General features: G+C 45.3%; 1 protein-coding gene across 3 annotated transcripts in view; it reads right to left on the bottom strand.

Annotated features, from left to right (window-relative positions):
- The window catches only part of LOC138472257 (alkaline phosphatase, tissue-nonspecific isozyme-like), a 472404-nt gene that overhangs the window by 371998 nt on the left and 73353 nt on the right, over positions 1 to 27053 (bottom strand). The gene's annotated exons all lie outside the window — the stretch shown is intronic.

The following is a 27053-nucleotide window of genomic DNA, read 5'->3' as shown; positions in this document are numbered from 1 at the left end:
ACAGCACCCACAATACAGGATAACAACACACTTGCAGGAGCTTGCGCAACAAGCAGCCCTTCCACGGTGACCAAAGGTGTAAGCTCTTTAACTCGAGCAGCTAATTCCCAAGATTAGCCTAGAGGGAAAAGCATTGAGCGTCTAAACTGCTACGGTCAATGAGCAGGGTCAGTCTGCAGTGCACCCACCCTTGCTCCCACTCTTGCCTGGCCAAACACCTCACCTTCTGCCTCATGCCAGCCGGGCACAGCAGTGTAGATCCAGTGTGCGTCCCATTCTGACCAATGGCCAGAGAACATCCGAGCCTTCCAGCAGTGGCACCTAGAATTCTCCAGAACGGATGCCAAATCTACCCGGAAGTCAACAACTAACAATTCCTCACTGCGCCAAATCCACAGAACTACTGCTGAGTGGAAACTCCAGACACCCGTGGTCATACGGCAGAAAATTGGTCAAGCTGCAGCAAACAGCACAACAGACCCACGAAACACAACACAGTATTCCAGGCCCACTTTGGCCCATATTAGACATTTTACATCGGGTTAAAAGCAATTAGTACTGTGGGGGAGGGAGAGACTAGGGCGTCATAGGTGGGGGTAGGGAGAATCACTCTCTGCAAAAATATACTTTCAATCCAATTCTTCCACAAAACAATATTGGCCCTCGTTCTAGTCATTTGTCCGTGTGCATAAATACATTGAACATTTGATTATACCGACCCAGTATGACAACCTGATACATAAAACGAAACCACAGGGATTATGAGACATACAACCCACTAACCAAAACCTCAAATTTCTGCATACATAATTCACACAAAAACCCACACAACCACCTCTCTCACAGCAAACCGCAGAGACTTCAACACACCGGAACAACAAACAATCAACACATAGATCACAACAACAGCACACAAGGACCCACTTGGACCCTATATGCACACCCAAACTCAGCGCATGGTGGAAACAGAACTGAAGCTGCCAACAGTACACCACCTCTCACTTTCCTACGCCCTCTTCACCCGGCAACCCACTCCCACATTTTTGTTTACAGATCCACCTGAGTGCCTGGAGAGCAACTCCGTTGGTGACGGTGCACTATATAAATACCTTTAAAATTAACATTATTGCAGTAGGGCAGTTGTTGCCCAACTGCTGATGCACTGGAGAGGATTTTCCAGGATACTACCCCTAGAGTGGTAGCGCAAAAAGTGAAAGCGATTTTACTTACTCTGTTGAAACGCTGAAATGCAAAATGCCTCAAGAGAAGTTCCACTGCTGGGAGAGATCATGTGAAGGGCCAACGACATTATGTGCCATAAAACGACGCAGGCCATAAAAATAGCAGAATCAAACACACCTTGAGGTTGTACTACGGCTGTTGGAGGAGCAAACAGAGATCCTGGAAGCTTGGCACGAGTGGAGTAAGGCGGGGCCTCTTACCAGATCCCAAGCGACATGGGTAGAGCGGAGAGCGGCTTGCAGATTTTGCTCAAAATGTTCTCCTGACCAGCTTGCTGATTGGTCAATAAGGCTAGGTCATATGAGAATACCTATGAAGGTTTTCCAATGAAGGCCTCTCTAGCCATGGCAATTCACGGCTCGAAAGTGAGGCAGGCTGGGAACTAATTAGCTCCAGCTTGTAGCCTAGAAGAGCCAGACACCAACAGCTGCCAGGAGATACTGCAGGCTCCCTAGACCAACTAATGCCAAACAAACACACCTATGTGAATTTAACTCTGTGCATTTGGGACAATGCATGCATAGAGATTAGGACACATCAATGACATTTAAAGCATTAGGAGTCATAAATAATGGACACAATTATATGTTTCCAGATTATGCAGAAGTTAGAGTTGCGACACACTATGCACTAGCTCCTCGTTTCCCCAGTGGTTGCTCCTTGTCCCTGGATAATGTTGGATACCCTGGAGCTGCTTTAGCTCCTGCTTAGCCAATCTTCATCTCGGCCCTGCAATTGCAACGACCAGTGCTGTCGGGAGCTCAGACATGCTGGCAGTAAGCGCAGAGGCTGCGCCAGGTGAAAGCAGCCATCTTGGAATGCCGGGTACATAGCTTCACCTGCCATTCTAATGGGTGTCCTGACTTGCAGATCATGCTCAAGAGGCCTTAAGAGGGAAGGGGGCCACAGGGACAACACATTGATTGGCTGAATACCCTTTAAAGATAGGGGCAGGTCACAGAGGAAGTAGGAAGGGACAAGAGGGTTAGATAGGGGCAGGTCACAGAGGAAGTAGGAAGGGACAGGAGGGTTTTAGAGCAAGAGGCAGCATGAGGGGAGCACAGAGGGAGTCAAGACCACAGACGGATGATCGGGAACTTGGTGTGGCCAACTGTCCACATCACAAAGTAAAGAGCAACACATTTGGGAACTCCTGCCCCAGAGGTGGGATTGGGGAGTAGTGTGGGCCAGAGGGGCTACATAATTTTTTTTTTAACTGGGGTACTTGGGAGAGGCCTAGAGCAAGGTCCTCGGTTGGTAAAGCCTTTGGGGCCAAGAGAACAGCAGTGCCAGTGAGTAGAGCAGCACGGCTGCAATCTTTGGCGATGCCTGGGCGAGCAGGCTGGTCTTTTGCTCGAGGTGCACTGGGACAGAGGCCACCGTCTAGTGATGGGCCCGCACAGGGTCACTGCTCGGGAATCCGAAGGTCAGGGACTGGTCAGGGAGCTGCTACTCAGAAGTGAATAAACGATGGAAAAAGCAGAAATAAGCCACCAAATCTAGAGGAGAGCCGTGTCCAGGCCATAGAGCATGCCGGATCCAGAATAAATAAGAATGAGAGCTAGGTGGCCAAGTGCAGCGACAGAGAAGGGTCTCTGAGGCAGACACTGCAGGTCCCCCTCCACAACACAGAGGTTTAAGCAGTCTGCTCGGGCAAGAGGGATGTTTAGCATGGTGTGGGGTGAGGAGGCCAGAGAAACAGGGATGCGGAGCAGTGTGTGGGATGAGGAGGCCAAGGCAGCAGGTTGACACGACCACGGCAGAAGATGAACATCGTGGCCAAGGGTCCACTTTGGTGAGACTGCCCAATGTTAGATGGGATAAGAGTCACCGGGCAAAGGGGGCAGTGCCATAGGGGTTAATGTTGGGGAGCGGTAGAATGGCCAGCAAAGGAAGACTTAGGGTTGGTAACGATCGAGAGGAAGAGTATTCTGCAGGTGTGCGTTAGGGATTTTCAGAGGCCACTGGCGAGAAACTGGGCCTGGGTGGAGAGAGGCAAAGGCGCCAGGGATGAGATGTGGAAGGTTCCCCTGCACCTGCCATGCATGGGCATAAGCGCTTGGGGCACATTTGTTGACGTTCGATAAGAAGACACAGGCAGGCGGACTGGGGGAAATTGCTCAAGCTGCTACGATGGGTGTTTTGCTTTAAGGAGGAAGAGAAAAGGTAACTAGGATTGATCTTCGGGTGCCATCACCAGAGGATCACTCTAGATCAGCACTCTTGATACAAGCTAGCGGTTAGCCTGAGAGACTGTAAGAACACAGCATTGTGAAAATGCACTGATAGGATCAGAAAAGCACGTCAGTTTCTGCGAACTTGGCAATGGAGACATCTTGGCAGAAACCGGGACTGCAGATAGGATTTTGAAACGAGATACTTGAACTCACAATTGTTAATTAGGAGCACAATTATTATTAAAGGGAGCAACAGGGTAATTTATATTTCCAATGTGGGTATTTTATGGGTGAGTGAAGATCTAGGATATATATACATATACATACACACACATATTGTGTATCCAAACTTCTTTGCAATCTACACTTCTTTGGATCTAGAAATTGAAGCTAGAACCCCTTCCTCTGGAGCTACTTTGCTGGTACCACTGATCGGAGTATGTGCATGGAGCTGTGTAGGCAGGAGGTAGGCTGTTACTCTTCTGGTACCACTGATCGGAGCATGTGCATGGACCTGTGTAGGTGGAGGCAGGATGTAGGCTGTTACTCTGGTGGTACCACTGATCGGAGCTTGTGCATGGACCTGTGTAGGTGGAGGCAGGATGTAGGCTGTTACTCTGCTGGTACCACTGATTGGAGCATGTGCATGGACCTGTGTAGGTGGAGGCAGGATGTAGGCTGTTACTCTGCTGGTACCACTGATCTGAACATGTGCATGGAGCAGTGGAAGCAGGATGTAGGCTGTTACTCTGCTGGTACCACTGATCGGAGCATGTGCATGGAGCTGTGTAGGAAGGATTTAGGCTGTTACTCTGCTGGTACTACTGATATGATCATGTGCATGGACCTGTGTAGGTGGAGGCAGGATGTAGGCTGTTATTCTGCTGGTACCACTGATCGGAGCATGTGCATGGAGGTGGAGGCAGGATCTGAACATGTGCATGGAGCAGTGGAAGCAGGATGTAGGCTGTTACTCTGCTGGAACCACTGATCGGAGCATGTGCATGGACCTGTGTAGGTTGAGGCAGTATGTAGGCTGTTACTCTGCTGGTACCACTGATCGGAGCATGTGCATGGACCTGTGTAGGTGGAGGCAGGATGTAGGCTGTTATTCTGCTGGTACCACTGATCGGAGCATGTGCATGGAGGTGGAGGCAGGATCTGAACATGTGCATGGAGCAGTGTAGGTGGAGGCAGGATGTAGGCTGTTACTCTGCTGGTACCACTGATCGGAGCATGTGCATGGACCTGTGTAGGTGGAGGCAGGATGTAGGCTGTTACTCTGCTGGTACCACTGATCGGAGCATGTGCATGGAGCTGTGTAGGTGGAGGCAGGATGTAGGCTGTTACTCTGCTGGTACCACTGATCTGAACATGTGCATGGAGCAGTGGAAGCAGGATGTAGGATGTAGGCTGTTACTCTGGTGATACAACTGACCGGTGCATGTGCATGGAGCTGTGTAGGTGGAGGCAGGATGCAGGCTCGTATCTGTCAGTGTGCCATTAAAAAAAAAATGTTTTTACTTAGGTTATCTTTAGTCACCCATTTTTTTATTGGGGGCATTTGCCGGTTACCAGGGATTAAAGAGTGGCAGGCTTGCCTCTTTCCTGCGGGATGGGTTGAAGCTAAAAAAGAAATGTTTAAAAAGGAAAGTGGGAGTGGTGGGCAGCGGGGAGGTCACGTGGTGCATTATAGGTCACACTTTAGCCGAATCGGATATATGCATGGTGCTGTTTTCCAAGAAAACGGCTGGCAAGACAGGTCGATCCATCCCATTACTTCAACACTTCAACATGCACCAGGTGATCGAGTTGGCTAGGTAATGTGATAAGGAGTCAAGGAAAGCAAACACATAAAATCTGCATTTCTCTTTTGCCAGCACACCTCAAAGTCTTATACCTGCTTGACGTGCCATTCGATGGTCACATCTCTGCTGACAAGTTGATGCCAGTAGGCTGTCGCGGTGGCCATTGTTTGAGATCTTTGGCATGTTCCTGGAGGGGTGCTTCTTGGTCAACACTTGGTAAAGGAGCAGGACTGCCAGGTTTGTGGCGAGAGCAGGGATCGAAGGGGGGTGCAGGCTTCTGCTTCAGGGGCTGCAGTACCTGGGATAGAGTGGGGGACCAGTGTGGGCATAAAAAAGGACAGGGGTCCATGAACCAGTTTGACTTTCCGGAATTTAGACATGAATTCAGATGCACCGATTACCAGGCGGCCTGTAGACTAAGTGGCAAGGCTGCTGGACACTAGGACTGTGTGCAAGGGAAATGCAACAGCTGAAGGCCTACTAGAAGTTGTTTGGTCACCTGATCTTTGCATGCAAAGTGGGGGATAGCCTTTTGTAGGCAAATTGCACTGTCCAGTGGTCATTCACGATAGATGCACCTCTGGGCTAAGATGATGAAGGTCATGCTGGAAACTAGTAATACGCTTTTGTCCTATTAGAATGAGGGAACCAATGTGGCTACTTGAAGTAGTCTCAGACTCAAGTGGGTTGGGCATCAAACTCTTGTGTAGAAAACCGATGTGCTGGCGTCTAGTGGGGACAAGGGACACTGTATTGCCTTCTTGAACTGGTTTACCATTATGGGGGCAGTTTCACTGTGGGTAGGCAGCAAGGATAACAAGAGGGAACTTTTCAATTGTGACAAGACTGCAGTGAGTTAACACAGAGGCGACCAAAGGCAAGTAGTTGCTCACTTTTTTTTAAGGGTCTTGGTGGTCGGCAACCTCTGGTGGAATATAGGTTTTGGAGCTCTGGACGTTCTATAGGTATGATCGGCATTGCGGATGCATTCTAATTGGTCAAGATTCCGGGATCGGGCACCAGCAGTCCTGCTGGCAGAGTGAAAGCTAGGAGTGTGAAGGTCTTGTAGCAGTGAATCTGCGGGCAGTGGTAGCTTTGGGTGGGCAGATAGACAATCATCAGAGGAGGCGTTCTTCTCCGTCATCAATAGGCTGTGAAATAAGTGTTAGCACATTCTTAGGGTGTGCATTTTAGGTTGAAAGTTAACATGGTAGGAAAAGAGGGGCTATTCAGAGACATGGGCTACAATGCTGTTACTGGGATTATTACCAAGCACGGATGCCATTTGACTAGTCGCCAGGTGCCCTGGCAGATCCGGAGTGGTTTGGGTATGGCGGGCAGGAAAGAGGGGGAAAATGAAAAATACTTTTGCAGTTAAATTGATGCATACAGACCTGAAATACCCTGAGCCCCACTTACAGGTCTAGGTGTTTGAGTCAGGAGCTTTGACAAGTTGCTTTTCCAGAAAGAAGACCATGTGTGCACCAAAGTGGTAGAATGAATTGGCTGTGGTATGGAAGCTGGCAGAAGAGGGTACGTTTTCAGTTTACCATCTGCTAGGAGGGGTATTAAGAGGTCCCGTACGAGTGGCTTTGTTGATTTGTATGTAGTGTGTTTGGTCATGGAAGAAGGTAGTTGGTGGGTCAGGTAATAGAAACCAGGTCAGCCATCTTGGATTTTGTCAGGTACTCTTCGTGGAAGCCAACACATATAGCTGCTACATCGTGGAGCGAGAAGAGTGATGAACTCCTGGTTTCTGAGTAACTTACCATTTTCATTTCGAGGGTTGTGGGTGCTCCAGCACATTTCCCTTCAATGCAGAACCCCTTTGGTGGTGGAGGCATAAGGCCAGACAGCAGCTAAAGACCTACAAGAGCTGTCCTCCTTGCCACAGAGCCTATAAAACATTAACGAGAGTCCCTGGCTGCCCCACAAACGCTGTGTTACATAGTTATATCAAACTCTTTGCTTCAGGGCAATTCCATCCTTCTAAGCACTACAAAAAAAGGCATAGAAAGGGGACTGTCTGAAGTAAAATTAATGAGTCAGTGGTGGATTTGGGTTCCAGACCCCTGGTATTGGGTTATAAAGCTCATTACTACCTTCACCAGTCTGGAAGAGTGGGTTCATAAGCCAGTTAGGGAGAGCTGCGCTATTTAGGGGTGCAGGAAAGGTTGACCATTGAACTATGTAAGATATGCACTCGTTTGTGGGGTTTTGCTGTACAGCAGCCTTCAGTAATCGTAAAACCAAGAGGCAAGTCTTTTCACAGCATAACCCCCAAAACACATGCTGAGGCTCGGCACCAGTCAGAACAGGCTCTTCAACTTTAAATAACGCTCGAGAGTCTGAAGTTCTTCAGCACCCCCCTGCCCGTTGGTCTCGGTCAGTGGTGCAGACCAGTGGCATGTACGCATATATGCATGTATACACACACACACACACACACACAAACCCCCCCACCCACCCCCCCCCCACCACCTCCCCCCAACCCCCCCCCAACCCTCCCGATTTAGGCGGGAGACTCCTGATTTTTCAGTGAGAAATCGGGCTCGTTTTCACTGTCTCCTGCCTGAAATAGCCGTAGCCCCAATGCAAGCCTATGGGGAAATGTTGGTCCCCCGATTTCATTGTGGAAATCTCACAACTGTGTCTGAATGTTGGCATGTATGAGTTCTTGCCTTTTCACAGTCCACGGTTATCCCGCATGCAGATTACTGCTACACAGCACAAAAGAAAACATAATGTATGGTATCATAACGCGTGATTTCATGCACAAGCACGTAGGCCAGCAGAGGCCTTTGTGGAACCTGAATGCATATTCCGTCAGGTTCCTTTCTGTCCATCACCCTTACAGAGTAAATCCCTTAAATTACAACCCGGATCCGAGCCTCAACAGGCCTTTAATTATGTGCCTCTTTCTGAAGGCCGGAGCTGCTGCAGGGGCAGGCCGCTTAAAGGCCGAGAGAATGCAGTTCGGTCACGTGAGGCAGGCGTGTATGCGCGTGGTGCGCCCTCACGTTACTCAACTCCGACGGCACGTTTATTCAACTGCTGGCACCTGGCAGGGCACGCACAGGTGGCCATGTGGCTCCCCGAGACACTGCAATCGATACCCTTGCGCTTCTACCCGAAAACCCCTGGAGACGGCTTGGCAAGTTCCCACATGATTTAAGTTACAAACTTAAAGAGTTTGGATGCCTTACTTTCTGCTAGATGTTATAATCTATGCTGGTCATGATTATGGCAATGAATGTTGTGTTGGTTGAAGAGAGGGACATATATGTTATAATCTGTGTGGGATTGATTATGGCTATGAGTGTTGTGATGGTGGTGATGTCACTAACATTCTAGGTTGAGTGTTGGTGTGGTGATGTCACTGGGATTCTTGGTGGAATGTTGATGTAAAATAGCGGGTTTGGGCTCTGGGAAGAGTTTGTGGTTGAGTTAGTTTTCTGTTTTTCATTTTAGATCTTGGTTAGATCTTGGAGTAGTGGTTGGGCTCAGTGGGGGTAAAATGTTTCTGAGTTACAACATTTCTGGTAATTTACTCTAGGAGTGGTTTCCATCTTGGGTCTAGTTTGGTGTTATTGAAGAAGGGGGCATATGTTATAATCTATGCTGGTCATGATTATGGCAATGAATGTTGTGTTGGTTGAAGAGAGGGACATATGTTATAACCTGTGTGGGATTGATTATGGCTATGAGTGTTGTGATGGTGATGTCACTAACATTCTAGGTGGAGTGTTGGTGTGGTGATGTCACTGGGATTCTTGGTGGAATGTTGATGTATGTTTGCTGTGCAGGGTTCCACTGGTGTCAGTTGGGCCTAAGCTGCTGGGCTAGATGGATGTCCCAGTGCTTTCTCGACTTACTAACTAAGAGAATAAAACCTACATGTAAACTACTTACCTTCTGGTCTTGGTCTTATGGAGAAGGAGCTTTAGTTTATAACACTAGACTTAGTCGCGATCATTCTAAAGCTGCAATCATAATCCCTTTGTTAATGTATTTCTACTAGGATGTCATGTTTTATATATTTTAACAGCCAGAGCTGAGAAGATATGTGCTCAGTCAAGGGCCTGAATTGCAAACTCGGCTAAAAGCCCAGATTCCTCACTAAACTAAAAAAGTGTGAGCCTTTCAAAATATATATATATATATATATATCACATTAGGTGAAGTACCAACTCTGAACTTATGCAGGTACTCTCTGACAACACTTCTATATAAAGAATCAATCACTTCCCTGATCCTCGACCAATGATTAAGGTGATTTTCTATTGCACTAGATCGAATCTAGAAAATTGAAATGCCATAACTGATCCACCTAGAGCTCTTCATTCTAAAAGAACCTTTTGTACTTACTTTTTGTAGACGCACAAAAGCATCAAGTATGGAAAAAAAATGCATTGAAAATAAGATTTACTGCTCCTGATGAAGGGACTCGGATCCCAAAACGCATAGAGCTCTTTATTATTTGTGTTTATTATTACTGTTTGAATTTGATTTAGAATGCATAAAATAGTAGCAACAGACATTTGTCATTTTAAGCAATGAGATTGCTAGGAAGAGGTTGATGCCTGTATATTAGTACCAGCCCTGAAGAAGACCTTGTTCAATAAGGTCGAAACATGTGTTGGCTGTCCAATAAAAGATAATATGTACTGATCCTTTCAATACATATTTCAATGCTTTCATTGGGTCAGTATGACATTGAAGTGAATATCTTTGGGTGTGGCACAAGTGGTCCTTGCAATATTACTTGTTAACCTTGGTGACATTGGGCTGTGGTCACTTCACTTTGATCAATGCTAGCAAACCCACAATGGTAGAATTAGGCAGGTTGAAAACTGAACTATATTTAGTGTTGTGGTAGATAGCTCAATGGTGTTCTAGCCCATTCTTTGTTTAGGAAATAAAATGTGTTCGAAAAAAGGGGGAAGGGGTGATTTTCTGATTCAATGTTGTGAGAAGATGCAGATCTCACTATTCGCCTGGTGGAGCTGTGTGGGAGCTTTCAGAGCCAAAAGCTTTCATCACCCAAACAATAATGCCAAATTAAAGGATTTGCTCCCATTCCCAGCTGACGCAGAGGTGCCCGTTGAAATGCAGACATGTTAAGGGATTTCCAGTGTCCCAATGCAGTGGGGTAGCCAGGATTGTGTAAGAAGTGGGGCCTGCAGCTAATTTAGTAGGGCCCACCCTAATGAAAGCCCGCAGAGGAAAGGTGGGGTTTCTTCAGACCCCACCAAATACCCAGGAGTGACTGAGCATAGCAGTGGAGCCTGAACTAGCCAAGGGGGAATTCAGGAGTGTTCTCCCCAGAGACTTTATTTTTTAAATAATGGGTTAAAATTGTGAATTTTATAGTAAACTCTGTGACAAATAAGGTAAAAAGCCACACATTAACAAAATCCACTGTTTACAATCCATTTTGTAGGATAAGACATAAAAAGGTCCATCAGATGCCAAGTCACCAATATTGCACAGGAGCATTTTCCAACACATTTGCATAATGCCTGTGCCTTTGCCCACTATATCCCAGTAATCTGCAAGTGGTAAAACACATTTTCATACGGATTGTGCCCACATATGTCAATTCTGGTGCACATATATATGCCAGTATTCTCACACAAGAAAATATTCATGTTTGATTTGCCGACTATATGCCATTAATGATTCTAGAACAAAAGAGGTTTGTTGTGCTGACATCGCCAATATATACCATTATCCCCACATAAGAACACCCTCCTGTTGGCTTTGCCTTAATGGTATTACAAAAAGAAAATAGGTCCTTGCTGGCTACACAACCCCCTCATATTAAAATAAACACGTTTCTTGTATTTCCACCCTAATGCTAGTAAACAAAATGTCATGCCACAGTAAGAAAACATTGCCTTGCAGGCTGTACAAATAACACCATCCCACCCATTTATGAACAGGTATGTTGAATTCGACCTTAATACCAGTAACACAAATGGCATGCCACAGAAAGGAAACATGCCCTCCCATCCCCATGTAAGACACCCCCCTGTTGACTTTGCCGTAATGGTAGTACAAAAAGAAAATACATGGTAAGAAAACAGCTCCTTGCTGGCTACACAACCCCCTCATATAAAAGCAAACATCTTGTATGTTCACCCTAACGCCAATAAACGAAATATCATGCCACAGTAAGAAAACATTGCCTTGCAGGCTGCACAAATACCACCCTGCCACCCATTTATGAACAGGTATGTTAAATTTGACCTTAATACCAGTAACACAAATGGCATGCCACAGTAAGGAAACATGCCCTCCCACGCCCATTCGAGAACAATCTGTTGGCCTTGCCCTTAATGAGATTGCAAAATAAAATTCCATGCCACAGTAGTACCCAGTCAGCCCCAATGTACAAACCCCTCCTTCACATAACACTCAAGTTGGCTTTGCTTGGCGCATAGACCCCAGTAAAACATGCCATGCCCCTGTGAAAACATATTTGTGCTACAATGCCCAGCCCAGCCTCACATACACACACAGATGCATGCACAGACTCATACATAGACGCACACCAGTCACGCATCAATACAGCATCTCTGTCATTCACACAAGCACCGAAAACATTGACACTGCATTCCCATTCAGGCACGCTCTGGCACTCATGAACACCATTCACACTGCATTCATACGTGTGCACTTAGACAGCCTCTCCCTACGTACACGCACCTGTGCATACATAAAATCCTCATGCATACATGAACAAAACCACTTTTTCCTTACCTGTTTCCATGCCACGGTGTCACCTCTTCAACTGAGCATTAGGTCTCTCTATTTCCTGGTTCCGGTCTGTGTGGGTGCCAAGAGTGCTTCCTGGTTCCTGACATGCGCCCAGCAGGGGTCGCTCTGCCTGCATTACTGCCACAGCAGCAGGGGAGAGCAACCCCTGCTGCTCAGGTTGCACAGTGGCATTTGTAAGTGCCCACTCACCGTTGCTGAATGTCATTTACATTGTTGGGTGGGCCTTGCCCCCCTACCCAGTCTACGCCACTGCCTTAATGTGATCCTTGTGGGATTGACATTAGGGGCACAGTATTCTCCCTAATGAAAGCTCTGGAGGTCAGCGAGGGCTGCAGGACCCCAGGAGAGCTAGGCCCTTTGCAGCCGCAAAGGTGCCACATGCCTTCCGCCAACCTTGGCTTTTTGTTTAAAAAATAAAGGTAAATGTGGACATTGTTGAGATGAAAGTTTGTGTAATGGCTTCCTGGAGTCAAAAGGTGTGATATTACTTCTGTAACCGATATGATTTTGTTGATATGACGACACTGCAACACGGTCACTTTTGCTGCCTCACACACATTACACACAGCGCTTCATTTTTGGATTTGCCACACTTTTAAGCACAACATAATAATTCATAATCAGTGTCACTATTATTTCCCCGCTAGTTTTATTCCATTTATCACCTTTGTGGGGACTCGAACCCAGGTCTATTCAGCATAGTGCCGTCCCCAAGCGAGCACATTGCTTGTACTGGTCGACTGATTTACAGAACTGAAAAAAACTCAGTGGTTGAAGTGGGCGGGAGCGGTGCTGCTCTACTTTTTAAAAAAATATTATGTTTTACTGTTCCGATACTTATTTTAGAAAAGAAACCGTTTCCGGAATGGTTTTGTTTTAAAATAAAAGTGTAGGAAGAAGTTGAAACAAAGTTGCACTTCAGTGCGCTGCACCAAGCGTTCCCTTAAACAGCAGGCGCAGGTGTTGGAGGGTTTGTATTGTGCGTCGGAGGGGGTGTGGTGATGGGGTCTGTGGGTAGCAGGGGCAGACCAGTAGGAAACATAGTTGCACTACTTCTTTTCGTACACTTTGACCACTGAGAAAACTGCAAAACTGCAGGGCGCGTAATTCTGTGGAGCAGCTGTCCTGGAATACCGGCTAATGGAGTTTCTGCTCTCTTCTGATCGATGCTGACATCTTCCCATTCCACACGTGCAACTCATTTGCGTTTCACAAAGACTTCCAGAGCTTTCTTAATTCGCATTTCAGGCCTTTGTATTTTTTTCATCCAAACCAAAACCCTAAAAGGACTTGCACGTTTTTTTTGGAGGAAACCTGCTCTTAAACCAAAAGCACCAGATGGCCAGATAGATAGGTTGTTTCAAACCCCATAAAAACTAAAACATTGCTTAAAATATTCCAACGATGAACAGTGTAACAAGAGAGTAGACAAAGATAAAACAAGCAATGAGCTAAGAACGGCGTGTTCTTAAATAAGACAGTATAGCCAAGGAGATAAAAAAAAGTGAGCAGTGTAATAGCAACAAAAAAAGCTGATCTGTGGCCTCAGTACAACCATGAAAGCCCTCAGCGCAAAGGCAAATTTATTTATTTGCCTTTATAGAGCGCACAACTGATTCCAAGTGATCCGATCGCAGCTGATTTTGCCGCGGCCGGAAAGTTTGCATGAGAAAGGTGCGAACTACCAAAAGTTTGCACCTTTCACATACGAACAAACTTCGATACTACGGGGGCTGCAGTGGTGTTTCCCGCAAACCCCTCTCACTATACTGCAAAGTATAGTGAGCGGGGTTTGCGGGGGACACCGCTGCAGCCCCCGTTTTTGGGGGGTTTTTGGGGTTTTTTTGTTGCGGGTGTGCTGCGGGGGTGTCCCCCGCAACACCCCGCTCACTATACCAAACAGTATAGTGAGCGGGATGTTTTTTTTACTTACCTGCAATGCTACCACCAAAGGTTCAAACTTTTAGTGTTCGAACCTTTGGTGGTAGCATTTTACGGTCGTATTGTACGGTCTGACCTTTTTTTTCCGGTCCGATCGTACAAAACCGCACAACTGTCCGCAGGCATCACGGCACTATACAAGAAGGCTTACTTGGTAACATAAGTGCTTGAGCAGACAACCATGCATACATGGTACAGAGTACCATTGTAGCCGGGTGCGGCTTATTTAGTTACAGGTGCTTGCAAAAACGTACAATTTGTGTAACCCATTTGCAGGTCAGCAACAGAATACATATGCAAAGTCTGATTAGGTGGCTTAGACATGTTGCACCGCCCTTTCTTATAGGGTGGGAGCAGCATACAAATGCAAAAGACAATTCAGGAGCAAAAGACACGGTGCCTACCCCATGTTGCAGGGCGGCAGCACACATAGATGCAAAAGTCAATTCAGGAGCAAAAGACATGGTGCCTACCCCATGTTGCAGGGCGGCAGCACACAGATGAAAAAGTCAATTCAGGAGCAAAAGACATGGTGCCTACCCCCTGTTGCAGGGCGGCAGCACACAGATGAAAAAGTCAATTCAGGAGCAAAAGACATGGTGCCTACCCCATGTTGCAGGGCGGCAGCACACAGATAAAAAAGTCAATTCAGGAGCAAAAGACATGGTGCCTACCCCATGTTGCAGGGCGGCAGCACACATAGATGCAAAAGTCAATTCAGGAGCAAAAGACATGGTGCCTACCCCATGCTGCAGGGCAGCAGCACACAGATACAAAAGTCAATTCAGGAGCAAAAGACAAATCAGAGATGCAAGTTAACACATTACTGACCAAAGTTCTGTACAACAGATTTAATGCAAATGCCCACAGGGCACCACGCCAGGAAGGTGCCTAGGTTAAAAGCATCGTGAAATAAACCCAACGAGAGCCAGGAAACCCCAATAGACCACCGCCAAAGCTTCTAAGGGACCCAAAACGCATGGAGGGAATCCTCAGAACAAGGCTTACTATCGCCCCTCGCTAAAGTGGATGAGGGAAGAGCGAGCAACATCAAACATGAGAGAAAATGGCGTTTAGTTAAGCATCAATATCATTTCAATTGTTCATTAGCTCAAGGTTTATTCCAAAAATGTTGAATGTACCCATCATTGTGTTTAGTTGTATTCATGGATTTAGATTACTGTTGTGTATGCACACTGAACTTTTTGCTTTCCTTCCCTCCTTTATTATATCAACCCTTAATACCCAATTTACAAGGTACATATACAGATCCCTATTTAAAAAATGTTGACATGACTATTTCATTGACTGGTCATAAACGTATGTATTACTATAGATTTTATATAATTGTTATTTATTTATGGTTTCTTTCTTATATCAATAATGGTTAGTTTGCTATTTGGATCTGAATAAAATAAAACAAAAACAAAAAAAAAAAAAAGGGAGCAAGCGACAGCCCCAATTCACCAATTTGCTAAAATTGGCAAATGAGACTGCACTCGGCGCGCTCAACTGGGTCTTGCTATAGGTTTTGATACCCTCCATCAATATAGCCTTTAATACTGAAAAAGTATCTGTGGGATCGTTGAACCGGTTCACGGCATTCTGCTGAGACCACACAGAAGACTAGACCTCACCCACTCGCGTTCGGGTCTAACTCGACATGCAAGGAGGGATGGATAAAAAAGAAATCCTATGTCTTCCATATTACAAACAGATGCAGCAAAATGGAGGAAGGGTTTAGTTCCCCATTTACTCTCTCGTCCATCTTCAGCCTGTATTGCTCACTTGTAGAGAGTATTGCACATGTGTAGAGTTCTCAATTTGTTCCAGGTCGGATGGATTGGCATGTTCAGGTCTGGTTTTTGCTTTGCATGCTGGTACTTGTAGTGCTTTAGTCATAACATTGTCCAGTATGCAATTAGAAAAGCTGGAATAAATGTGTTCCTGGCACTTGCGTGCTGTGCCCAAGTCATTCCCATTTGACTGTTTTAGGAATACAAAGGAGCACATTTTTTGTTAAAGTAAATATGCTGCATACTCACAGTGAGGAATTCCACCATCCGCACAATGGGCGTGCGCTCACCTGGGCTTTTTGAAATGTTTAATTAAATGGAATGATGGTAGACCAGCCTCAAGAAAATGTGTGGGGCTAAACCACACAAATGTTCCTATGCTCACAGCAGGACAAACACATAGACCCGTGTACTCTGGGTGGATACAGCCTACAGGCACAGCCCCCCTGTCATATTTAGTTAGGATATGACAGCCAGGGGTACAAGATGCATCTCCATAAGAGGGAGAACCAAATGTTCCCCCCGATAGGGCCAGCCTGATTAACAAAGGCTCTATGGATCTGCATTGCTCTTTTGTTGGGCCCTGCAGCTGGTGGCAGCAATTACCATACGAATAGGGTGTACTTTAAACAGGCACACATGGGACCTGGCTGCAGAGGTTAACAAATGAGACAGGAATCCCCAACAATCTTTCATATGCAAGTATGTCCACCTGAAGCCAGCTCCTGTCCTCAGTATCAATGACAGTGAACTGCCATGTTTTGGACTGCGTGTTTAAAGTAGTCCACCCCTCAGTGGGACCCCATTCATAAGGCACGAGATTGTGGTTGCAGGAGCCAAAGAGTCTAGTCCCACCGCAGCTTCAAGGGAGATCTGCAGCTTTAATCAGGAACCACAGAGAGCTCCATTAACCAGAGGGACCCTTTGATCCACAATAGAAAGAAAGATGGGTGGGATTTCGTATCGCATGTTTTCACCCCTTTACCTTTTGTGTTGCAAAGCACTCTGGTTTAAGACCTCATGCATACAGGAAATGGTTGGTGGGGACCCCAGAATTGATTCATTAAGGTAGGCGTAGCCTACACCAATCACTGAGGCCCATTTGGCTTTAAAAGAGGGCCAAGCCCCTCTTTTGGCAGATCTGTAGACTTTGCAAGGAGTAGCAAGAACTCATCATTGGACCCTGGCTGACAGTACAGTCCGCCTTACATCTTCCGCCAATGAAGGAAGGCCAGGACCTCCAAAGAGAGATGCCAGATCCCTCCCCTAAACATCTCCCAGGGAACAGAGGGACATACTGAATCCAGAGGACTCTCCAGGCTCTCCAGTTTCATTAGGGCCTCATTACATTCTGTGCCGATTATTTTGGGTGAAAAATACTACTAGCAGTACATAACACAATGGGCAGAGGTACTTCCACCCTTCCACCCTACCACCAGTTGAGTGGTAATGGCATTTAATACTTATGATGGTGTTGAGGGTGTGGGATTCAGAGTGGAAATATTGGCATATATTGTGGGCACAGACATGTAAATGGTGCATGCTCCAGTTTACAGTTGGTGGCTAGATGTCTATTGGATGTTTTGTGTTACCCTACTGAACAGATAGCATTGTATGCCATTTTCCCTCAACAATTGTAGTAAAATTCTCCACCATTCACGTCCTCTCCCCACACACACAGTACTTAGTAGTTCTGCCTCGTGCAAAGTCAGAGGAAACATTAAACCCACTATACTGAAATGTGTTGCCATTTACCACGGATCCTAAATCATTTAGGAGTGCCTGGTCCCCCCACCAAAGAATTACCAGTCCCAACACTGAAAGTGGTCTGCGCAACTATGCTAGTAGGACACTTTACCTTGTACATTTTAGGACATGACCGCTGGTAGGACCAGCCTCGTACTCAATTATCCATCCCTGCATGCTTCCTCAATATTCAATTTCTTCAAATCTTGCTATGCTTTTATCCATCCATAGATCCTCACACATTATATACCATTAAACTTGTAATCATTCCTACCATTTTCAAATTCGTTCATGGATCATCCAGCACCAAACCCTTGCCGATTCATCCATTTTCATAATGATTCATTCATTCATTCATCCTCCCCTGGCTCTCATTGATCAAGCCCTGCATTGGTTTTCTTTCATCCGCCTCTCGTGCGCCCTTGTACCCACATTATGGTCATCCTATTGGGACAGCACTTCCATCTCTGCAGCAGATACATGGGGGGTCTGGCACGTACTTGTATTGGGGTTTATATAGCGCAAATCTTGCTAGGAAGCAACAGACAACTGTACAAGTAATTTGGGATTAACAGAGGTCAGAAGAAGGGAGCATATGGGTTACAGTATCTTGGATATCCCACGGCCAATATATACATTGAGGTAGAAAGTTCCACTTGCTCTGCACACATTAGCATAGTTAATGGGTGGTGAGTGCTTGTGCTCTTTGGGCAGGTATTTTTCACCACAAAAGCCACATTCCATTTTATCGTTACGTCCATTGTGCAGATCTTCTGTTCGCTGGAGGGGAATGATCACGATAGTCCATTTTGTTGATCTGCTCTCATTTAATAGATGCTTGAAGGCTTCAATTCTATGTGGGTTGCCCCAACATGGGTCATTTCCTCAGATCACTCCAGCTCTAGCGCAATTAGGTTGGAGCAGATCAGATAATCCGAGGGTCAAATCGGAGCTGTAAAGCCAACCACAGCCTTGAATGGCCTGTGCACAGAACTTCATTTTTGCCGGTGCTGTCAGGTGCTCAGCCCCAGGACTTATTTGAAACAGGGGGTGAGCACCAGTGAATTCTGGCAGGGTGATCGGACTTCTGTTTCATTGCTCATAGTGCAGACTGCATCGCAGTACGCCCCTTGCAAAGCGCATGCTTCGAACGCAAAGCAGAAGGTGGCTGGTGCGTGTAGCAGTTGCACTTTGCCCCCACAGTGTAATATTGCGATTGCGGTTTCTTGCTACAGTAACACATTTTAAAGGATTGGATCGTTGCACGAGTGTGTGCCATCAGTGTGTCAATTCTCTAGTTGTTTAGCCAATATAGTTAGCGAGAATTGCTTTAACACAACATTTGGCTGCCATTTTCTTACATTTGTGGAAGATCTCTCGCTACAGAACTCGCATCCACCTAAACAGGGATCTGCAACCTTTTGGCTCTCCAGATGTTTTGGACTTCAATTCCCATTATCCCAGACAACTTATTCAAACATGAGAGATCATGGAAGCAGTCGTCAAAAACATTTGGACATTCATAGTTTGCAGACCCCTGCCCAATAGCATTAGGCTCCCAGAAAATTCCAATGCTGCGCACAGAGGAAACAAAGAGGCAATGCTCTTGCTGGCACTCATGCACTGTCCCCCTAGTAGCACACATCGGTTTAATTTAAGGGATCTGGCACAGAAGTGTCCCCCTAGTATTCTGGTTTGTTGACTTCAGTAGGCCAAAAAGCTTTATAATGGGACTATTTTGTTTCAAAAGGTCAGATGGTTGATAGGTCTTTTAAGGAATGAGATGTGAAATGTCTGCAAAATTCCAAACCAAAAAAATTAAATAAATAAAAGAAAAACTCTGGAACTTCAATGTGCTGTTCCCCATCGGGCCAACTAAGATGAAAAGATGACAGATGCTGTGGTTATACAAATCAAGCAGTGCCCGAACTACCGCGTCACGGTCCGTCAAGATACACCTGCTAATGCAGTAGTGCGGAACTCCAGTCCTCTAAGGGACCAATCATACCAATCTTTTACAATAACCAACTGTAAATTCTCCCCATTTAAATTTAAACTGTCTGTTATTTCACCCAAACACGGAAGCTGTTGGTCGAGTTCTCCTAAGCCCGCTTCACTTGGAGCAGCAAAAATCATTAATAGTTGGCATAGATTTGTGGCATTAAGTGAGCACGGAGCATCCTGGTGGCAGCACCATTGCCAACCATCGCTCAGTGGCAGGGGAAGGGCTGGTGCCCCATGGCACCAAAACCAGCCGCCACCACTGCCTCTGTTGGTGGAGGGGCCTGGGAACACAGTTCTGGGGCAATCTCTGGTGGCATTTCAATGGTGGACACCTGTGCCATCTGAAGTGCCCATGCGAGACCAAGCCAGGAAGAGGTCAATGGGCATGACAAGAAGAAGTCTAGGTGCAGCTGCCACCAAATTCACCACTCGCCTCGTTGGCTGGCACTGCCCTTTGCATAGCATACTTATGGGATCCTTGATGTGCCTCTCAAACATTTTGTTGCTGGCATGTAGGACAGTGCCCAAGTAGCAGGTTCAACAGACTAACATTTGCTAGATAGTTGCCACAAAGTAAGCCAGTGCGATGCGTTACTGCACTGTGCAGCTGGTAGTTGGTCAATCTTACTGACCAAATGTGCTTTAAAATACACTATTTGCAGACATTTTTGTCAAAAAAAATAAGCACACACAAAATAACACACATACGGTTTAAAAAGGCTTCACCTGAAATGTGAAAGTTGAAAAATCCACTTGAGCCAAGTTACACATGCCACAACACCATCTAGTAGCCATCACTGGAAGTTCACCTACAGTTCAGAGCTGCATCAGCAAGGCATTGTGGGTATGCAAATTAACCCAAATGCAAACCTTTTGCTCCAGGAAATTGTCAGTCATATAGGGCAGTGCTACTTTATACATAACTTTATCATAGATGGCAGAGTATGATAAGTGCCCTCTGCGGGAGAAATACAAGGTCAATATAGCAGCAACAATCTACTGCCAAAGGACCCAGGGGACAACTAATCTTAAATCTCATAGGTGAGCAAGCACGGTTGGATTTTGTAGGTGGCAAGATTAAGTCCATATTGGTATCCCCGGGCAAGCAGACAATCAGGAACTTGGAGCACCGGCCACTTGATATCTTAAGACGATAACTGCTTCAATTAATAAACTAAACCACTCCAAGGCTCCCAGCCCAAACGGGCTTTCCAATGCAGTACTCAAAAAGGATCCACAGGGATGGGCTCCAATATTGGAGGTCCTGTCGACAGGGTCTGTGCGGAGCATACCATACTGACCTCAGGGTGGCAGTCTGTACTTCTCCCCATATACAAGAAGGGAGGCAGGACTATGCCAGAGAATTACAGACTGCTGTCCATGTTGGACGTGACCAGTAAATTGTTCTCGGGTATGGTGTTGAAGGAGGTCCAGGCCTTGGTGGTGAATAACATTCTTTGTAACTTGCAGTCAGGTTTTCGGCCTGGCTCTACCACAACCAATAACATATGTATGTTGGACCGATTTATCCTAGAGTCTTCACAAAAGGAGGCTCTGGTCTTATAGGGAATACATTACTCACCGTAATCGTATTTCTGGTGCATGTATCTGCTTAGATTCACATGCTATGGATAGGCCGACATCTAGTGGAAGCTGCGGGGTATTACAGTTGTTCTCGAAATTCGAAAAGGGACGTCGACATGGCGTGCCAGTAATACTATCCCTAGTGTGAAGTGGGCTGTACCCATGATCACTCACGCGTCAAGGTCCCTCAGATTGTTTTTCTTCTGACATGAGGTAGCATGAGTGTCATGGGAGTACAGTTTTATCCAAGCAGATATATGTAGAAGCTCATATAACATCTGCACTTTCTCTCAGGGGAGGAAGAGTGGGTGCATGTGAATTTAAGCAGATACAAGCACCAGAAATACGATTACGTGAGTAATGTATTCCTTCTGATGCTTGTGTAATCTGCTTAGATCACATGCTATGCATAGATTAGCGGGTTGGCATTGTCGTTTTAGATGCCACCCAGTATGATCTAGAAGTGATGCGCCAACTTAATAACCCTATGGTGTACCATAAATTCCACTGAAGGAATTAGTAAAGAAATCAATGCTATTTGCACCACAGCACGCGAGGCCAACATTATCAGTGAAAAGGAATTTCTATTCCTCACGGACAAGGGAACTAGAGTCCCCCTATTTTACATATTACCCAAAATACACAAAGATCTTTTTAATCCTCCGGGTCACCCCATAGTTTCACTTTGCAGTTCTATATTAGAACCACTGGGACAATTTCTCGATTACTTTTTGAAACCTTTGGCATCCAATACTGCGACTTATGTATCAGATACTACGGACGCCATTAAACAGCTTGAGAATTTGCCCTTTAATCCAGAACATGAGATGCTAATTACTCTGGATGTAGAGTCACTGTACTCCAACATACCACAAGCTGAATCTCTAAAAGTTATTAAACAATTTTTGGACACCCGTACTGAGACCCAACGCATACCGAGTGAGTTCCCGATTCAGCTTTTAGAACTAGCACTTACTAAAAACTACTTTAGATTCAAGAACTCCTACTATGTACAGGTTAAGGGAACGGCAATGGGGGCATCTTTTGCCCCTAATTATGCTATCCTTTACATGTGGCAATTCGAGAAATCACTCATATTACATGAGTCCAATCCATTCTTTGCGGCCATACGTCTATATAAAAGATACATAGACAATATTATTATGGTTTGGGATACTACCAAAGGGGATTATACCATCTTTCTCCCTTGGATTAATTCTCTTAATCCACACCTTAAATTTACTATGACTTCTAGTAACATCTCGCTTCCCTTTTTGGATTTAACAGTCAGGACTGATGGTGATCATATTTTTGTGGATTTATTTCGCAAAAAGACAGACCGCAATTCTATTCTACGGTTTGATAGCTTTCACCCCAAAGCACTCAGAGAAAGTATCCCTTATGTGCAATTTTTGAGAGCAAGACGGAACTGCACCAAAGTTAGTGACTATTCTACTCAGGCTGATATCATCACAACCAGACTAAAAGCCAGAGGATATACTTAGACAGGCACGGAAGAGAGCTAGATATCAGCATCGAGATATATTGCTTACCAAACAGAATAGTCCGGATATCACCAGTCAACGCATTGTATGCGTGACCACTTTCAATTCTTACCATAAGGAGATCAAAACAATGATTTATAAACACTGGCATCTCCTCCAACTTAATAATCCAGAACTGGAACGACCTCTGTTCGCCTTCAAAAAAGGAAAAAACCTTAAAAATTGGTTATCACAGGCAGATTGAGCTAAACCTGTTTCTCGACAACCCACACTACCCGCACAGTGGGGTTTTCAACCCATTATGGGACACTTTCGATGTGGTTTCTGCAATGCTTGTAAATCTACTACAGCATGCTCTACAATATTTATCAATGGTAAAGTTTGGTCCCTCAAGCAACATACGACGTGCAACTCTTCTAATGTGATCTATGTTATAATCTGCCCTTGTAATAAATCTTACATAGGCAAGACAGCAAGACCTATTAAAACTAGAATTTCGGAGCACAAATCGAGAATTCGGACGAATACCCACAATGCTCTGCTAGTGGCCATTTTCTGGAATTAGGCCACAATTTTGATGATCTCAAGTGGTGGGCACTGGAACGAGTTGTGGGGACTGATCGTCTTAACACAGCAACCAGATTGGCACAGAGGGAGCAATGGTGGATGTACCAGACCGACAGCTATCACACTGGACTAAACCATCAAGAAGAATGGCTTCAGTGTGTGACCTGAGGGCTGTGCCACATCTGGTCACCACCCCCTATGCACTTGCTTCACCTATACATAGAGGATGGTCACTCACCGGGTAACATTGGGTAATGCACTGATGATTATATTACTGCATTATGTGCATTAGATAGTGATGCTGTATCAGTTAGAGATCCCTATTTCAATTTTTTCAATTTTTTCTCTCCTCTTTCTGCTTTGCGGCCCTGTTGGCGGTAACTTGGTGGCCTTTTTGCAATGATGGCACGATATTTGAGGTCCCTGCAGCACGTTATAATTTCTGTGTAGTGCCCCTTTAAGGAAGCAGACTAATGAGTCTTTGTCACGTGACTACTAGCGTTAGTCACGTGGCACGACGAGATAATATTTCAGGAAGTCAAGATTCCTTTTTCTTTGACTTCCGACTTAATTAGTGTAGTCCGTTGAGGCACGTATGGACCCGGGAGCAGTTTGTTTGAACTGGGCTTCACAACGGCTGTAGCTCTACGCACGGACCCGGCAGCAGCTTGTGGAACCTGGCTGCACAACGGTGGCAGTTCTACGGCCGCCGAGGATCACGCCGCATGCGCTGACGCGGTAAGAGTGGATGCCCCTTCGTTTTCTCTTCTTTTTCCCCCATTTGCTGATTCACTCGTATTTCGAGTGGCGTTCCCCGTTGGCTACAGTGTATGAAAGGGCCGTGACAGCCTCAATTGTGGGCTGCTCTCCCTCTCTCCCTTCTCTTCTGGTATATAACGGGTATTAGAGGCATAGCCGTGGAGCAGGGTATTGGTTAAGGCACTAGCCACGTACTGCAGCAATTTTTCAAAGTATTCACATAATCCTGCCTATAATGTGAATTGAGGACAGGATTGTTGCGCAGAGGTCATATAATGCTTTATCTGCCCATTATAGTACCACTTAGAGCAGATTTGTATAGTCCTGGGGAAATGACATTTAGGTATTTTCTGCACCACACCAACTACGGGGTGTCCACCGAATATCATTTCCTTTGAGACAGAGGGTTTGACTTTGTTAGGGGAGGGTATTTTTGAGCCCATTAGACTTTCGCATGGCTCTCCTTTGCATTCTTTTCATACCCTTTTCCTGTCTGTCTCTTTTCCTTTCTTCTCTTTTCTATGCAGGATCCGGTCCGCTCAAGATCATCAGGTGATGGATTCTTCCCCACCCAGCTTGAATCTTTTGCACCCCGATAAGATCCGAAGGGTGCACTATCAAGAGAATTTCTCTCTACTTTGATTGCTACAAGAGGAGTCCCTTCCCCCTTTGAAGGTATGGAAATGCAACTTGTTTATGTATTGAACTGCCAGGATGCCTCTCACTCTGCGCTCTAGTTCTGTTGCCACCGGGATGGTAGTGGATTCCCAGATTGACTTTGGCTTCCCTCTCCCTTTGTTGCCTGGTTGGATTAAATTTTTTGTATATTCACGGCACAGATACAGGGATAATATGCCCTTTTGTCATTTTCCCACAAATCAATTTGGGACTCCCCTTCTCCGACTTACGAGTAGATTATGGGGCTATCCCTTGATTATAACTAAGGATACCATGATTTCAAATTGCGTGTAGGGAGTTACATGTGGGGTTGCTAGATCGGTTCAAGGAATGTTTTTAATTATGTAGTTTTTATGAAGGCCTTTAATTTATGTATTGTCTCTGTTTTTTTGTATATTCTTCTCCGATGTATCCCTAGTTTCTGAACATTACTAAGAGGGAATACATTGATCATCCTTGTGAACTAAAGAAGAACCATTTGAAGAAGAATGGACACATGGAATAATATCAAGACACTTTTGTATTGCTTGGCCATAAGTGCCTTTTGAATATTTATATGTGGAGAAATTGCATGTTTATATTTTAGAACTAATTACCTAATCTGTCCTGTCCTGAGGAAGACGACTGTCAAGCTTTCTCTCTCTTGCTAGGGTGAGAGACAGATAGCTTAGACATTGTTATTCAGTCATCGAAACTACCTGCGTTAGATACCAGTACAGCCCACGAGACAGTTAGGCGCTGTACCAGGTACTGGTCGTTGACTACTTTGGTCAGATTGGAGACAAGTATTGCTTCTGTTGCAGTATGTATTGATGCTATCCTGCTTGTCTGTTTTCAATAATAAATTGGTTGGTTTGCTTAGGGGACAACCTCCTTTATCCCGCAGAAAATATTGATTATCCTGGTCTGCGTGGACGGGTTGCCCTCTATATTTCTTTTACCTTTTTGTCTTTCTAAAAACCTTTGTATACTTTTCCTATTTTCCCTTTTCCCCTTTTCTGCCTTAATTTTGGTTATAAAAACTTTTTTTGAATATAGATTGGGCACCAATTGGGGAGTTTAGCTGTCCTCGGATGCTATGTACTTTTGAACTATGTTATGCACAGTGCACTCATTTTTACATCTTAGGATGGCTACTAAACTAATATGCACTTTAATCGGATATGTTCAGCATTGATTATATGTTTTTATGCTGTTTTTATCATGTGTATGGTAATTGAATATGTGTTTATTAAAGATTGATTGAACAATTTTTTATGCTCCTTGACCTGATCTATCCCCACATTTAGTTCCTTTACAGTGAGCAGTTAATTCCATTGATCTATTCTATGGCTTCATTCACATGAACCCTCTTCCCCTCTGGTTGGTGTGTTATGCATAGATTAGCGAGCAGTGTTATGAGAAGGTGGTGGGTTGTGAGAAGGAGTAGCGGCAAACAGAGGTTTTAGAACCGCTTATCCCACCTGAGTATCTTTCTTGGCATGTGTGTCAATGCAGTAGTGCTGAATGAAGGTGTGAACTGAGCTCCATGTAGCTGCTTTGCAATGCTGTCTAAGGGGACATTTGCAATAAAAGCTAAAGTAGCCCCAGTGTCCCGTGTGAAGTGGGCGCTTGGTGTAGAAGGCAGTGTCTTGTTTGATAATGAATAGCATAACTGTATACATTGGACTATTCATTTGGAGATTGCTCTCTTGGAAACGCGCTCTCCTTGTCTGCCTGTAGCCATGGAGACGAACAGTTGATCAGTCTTCCTAAGCGGTTTGGTTTTATCTACGTAGTAGAAACCCGCCCTCCTCACATCTAGTGTGTGGAGTTTGACCTTAGCTGAGCTAGTTGGCTTCTGAAAGAAGGCCGGAAGCTTGATTGGTTTACGTGGAACTTGGAAATTAATTTAGGGGAGAACCTAGGGTGAGTCCGTAAAACCAATTTGTATTTATGGACGATAAAGAAAGGGTCCTGCACTGACAAGGCTTGGAGTTCGCTTACTCTTCTTATGGAAGTAATAGCCACTAAGAAGGCAGTTTTATAGGTAATGTGTTTAAAAGTAGCTTGATGCAAAGGCTCGAAGGGAGGGCCCGTGAGTTTTGCTAACACTATATTGAGATCCCAGCCTGGCGGGGGATTAGAGATTGGAGGGTGTAGTCTTTTCACTCCCTCCATGAATGCTTTAATGACTGGCACTTTCCACCATGAAACTTTACCTTGAGAGGTGGTGTAGGCTGATAAAGCTGCTAGGTGGACTTTTTAAAGAAGTAAATACCAACCCTGAGTCCAACAAGTGGAGCATGTATGTTAGAATATGTGATGGAGTACATTCTATTGGGTTGATTTGTCTAGATTGGCACCAAATGACGAATCTCTTCCACTTGAGGGAATAACATTGTCTGGTGTTTAGTTTCCGTGCTTCCTTTAGGATATCCATACACCGCTGTGGAAGATTGAGGTGTCCGAACTCTATGACTT

The sequence above is a fragment of the Ambystoma mexicanum genome, chromosome 8, assembly GCF_040938575.1.
Source record: "Ambystoma mexicanum isolate Mex_15411 chromosome 8, UKY_AmexF1_1, whole genome shotgun sequence".
In the NCBI taxonomy this organism is placed as follows: domain Eukaryota; kingdom Metazoa; phylum Chordata; class Amphibia; order Caudata; family Ambystomatidae; genus Ambystoma; species Ambystoma mexicanum.
Note: the sequence above shows the minus strand (reverse complement) of the source record. Positions and strands in the feature narration are given on the sequence as shown.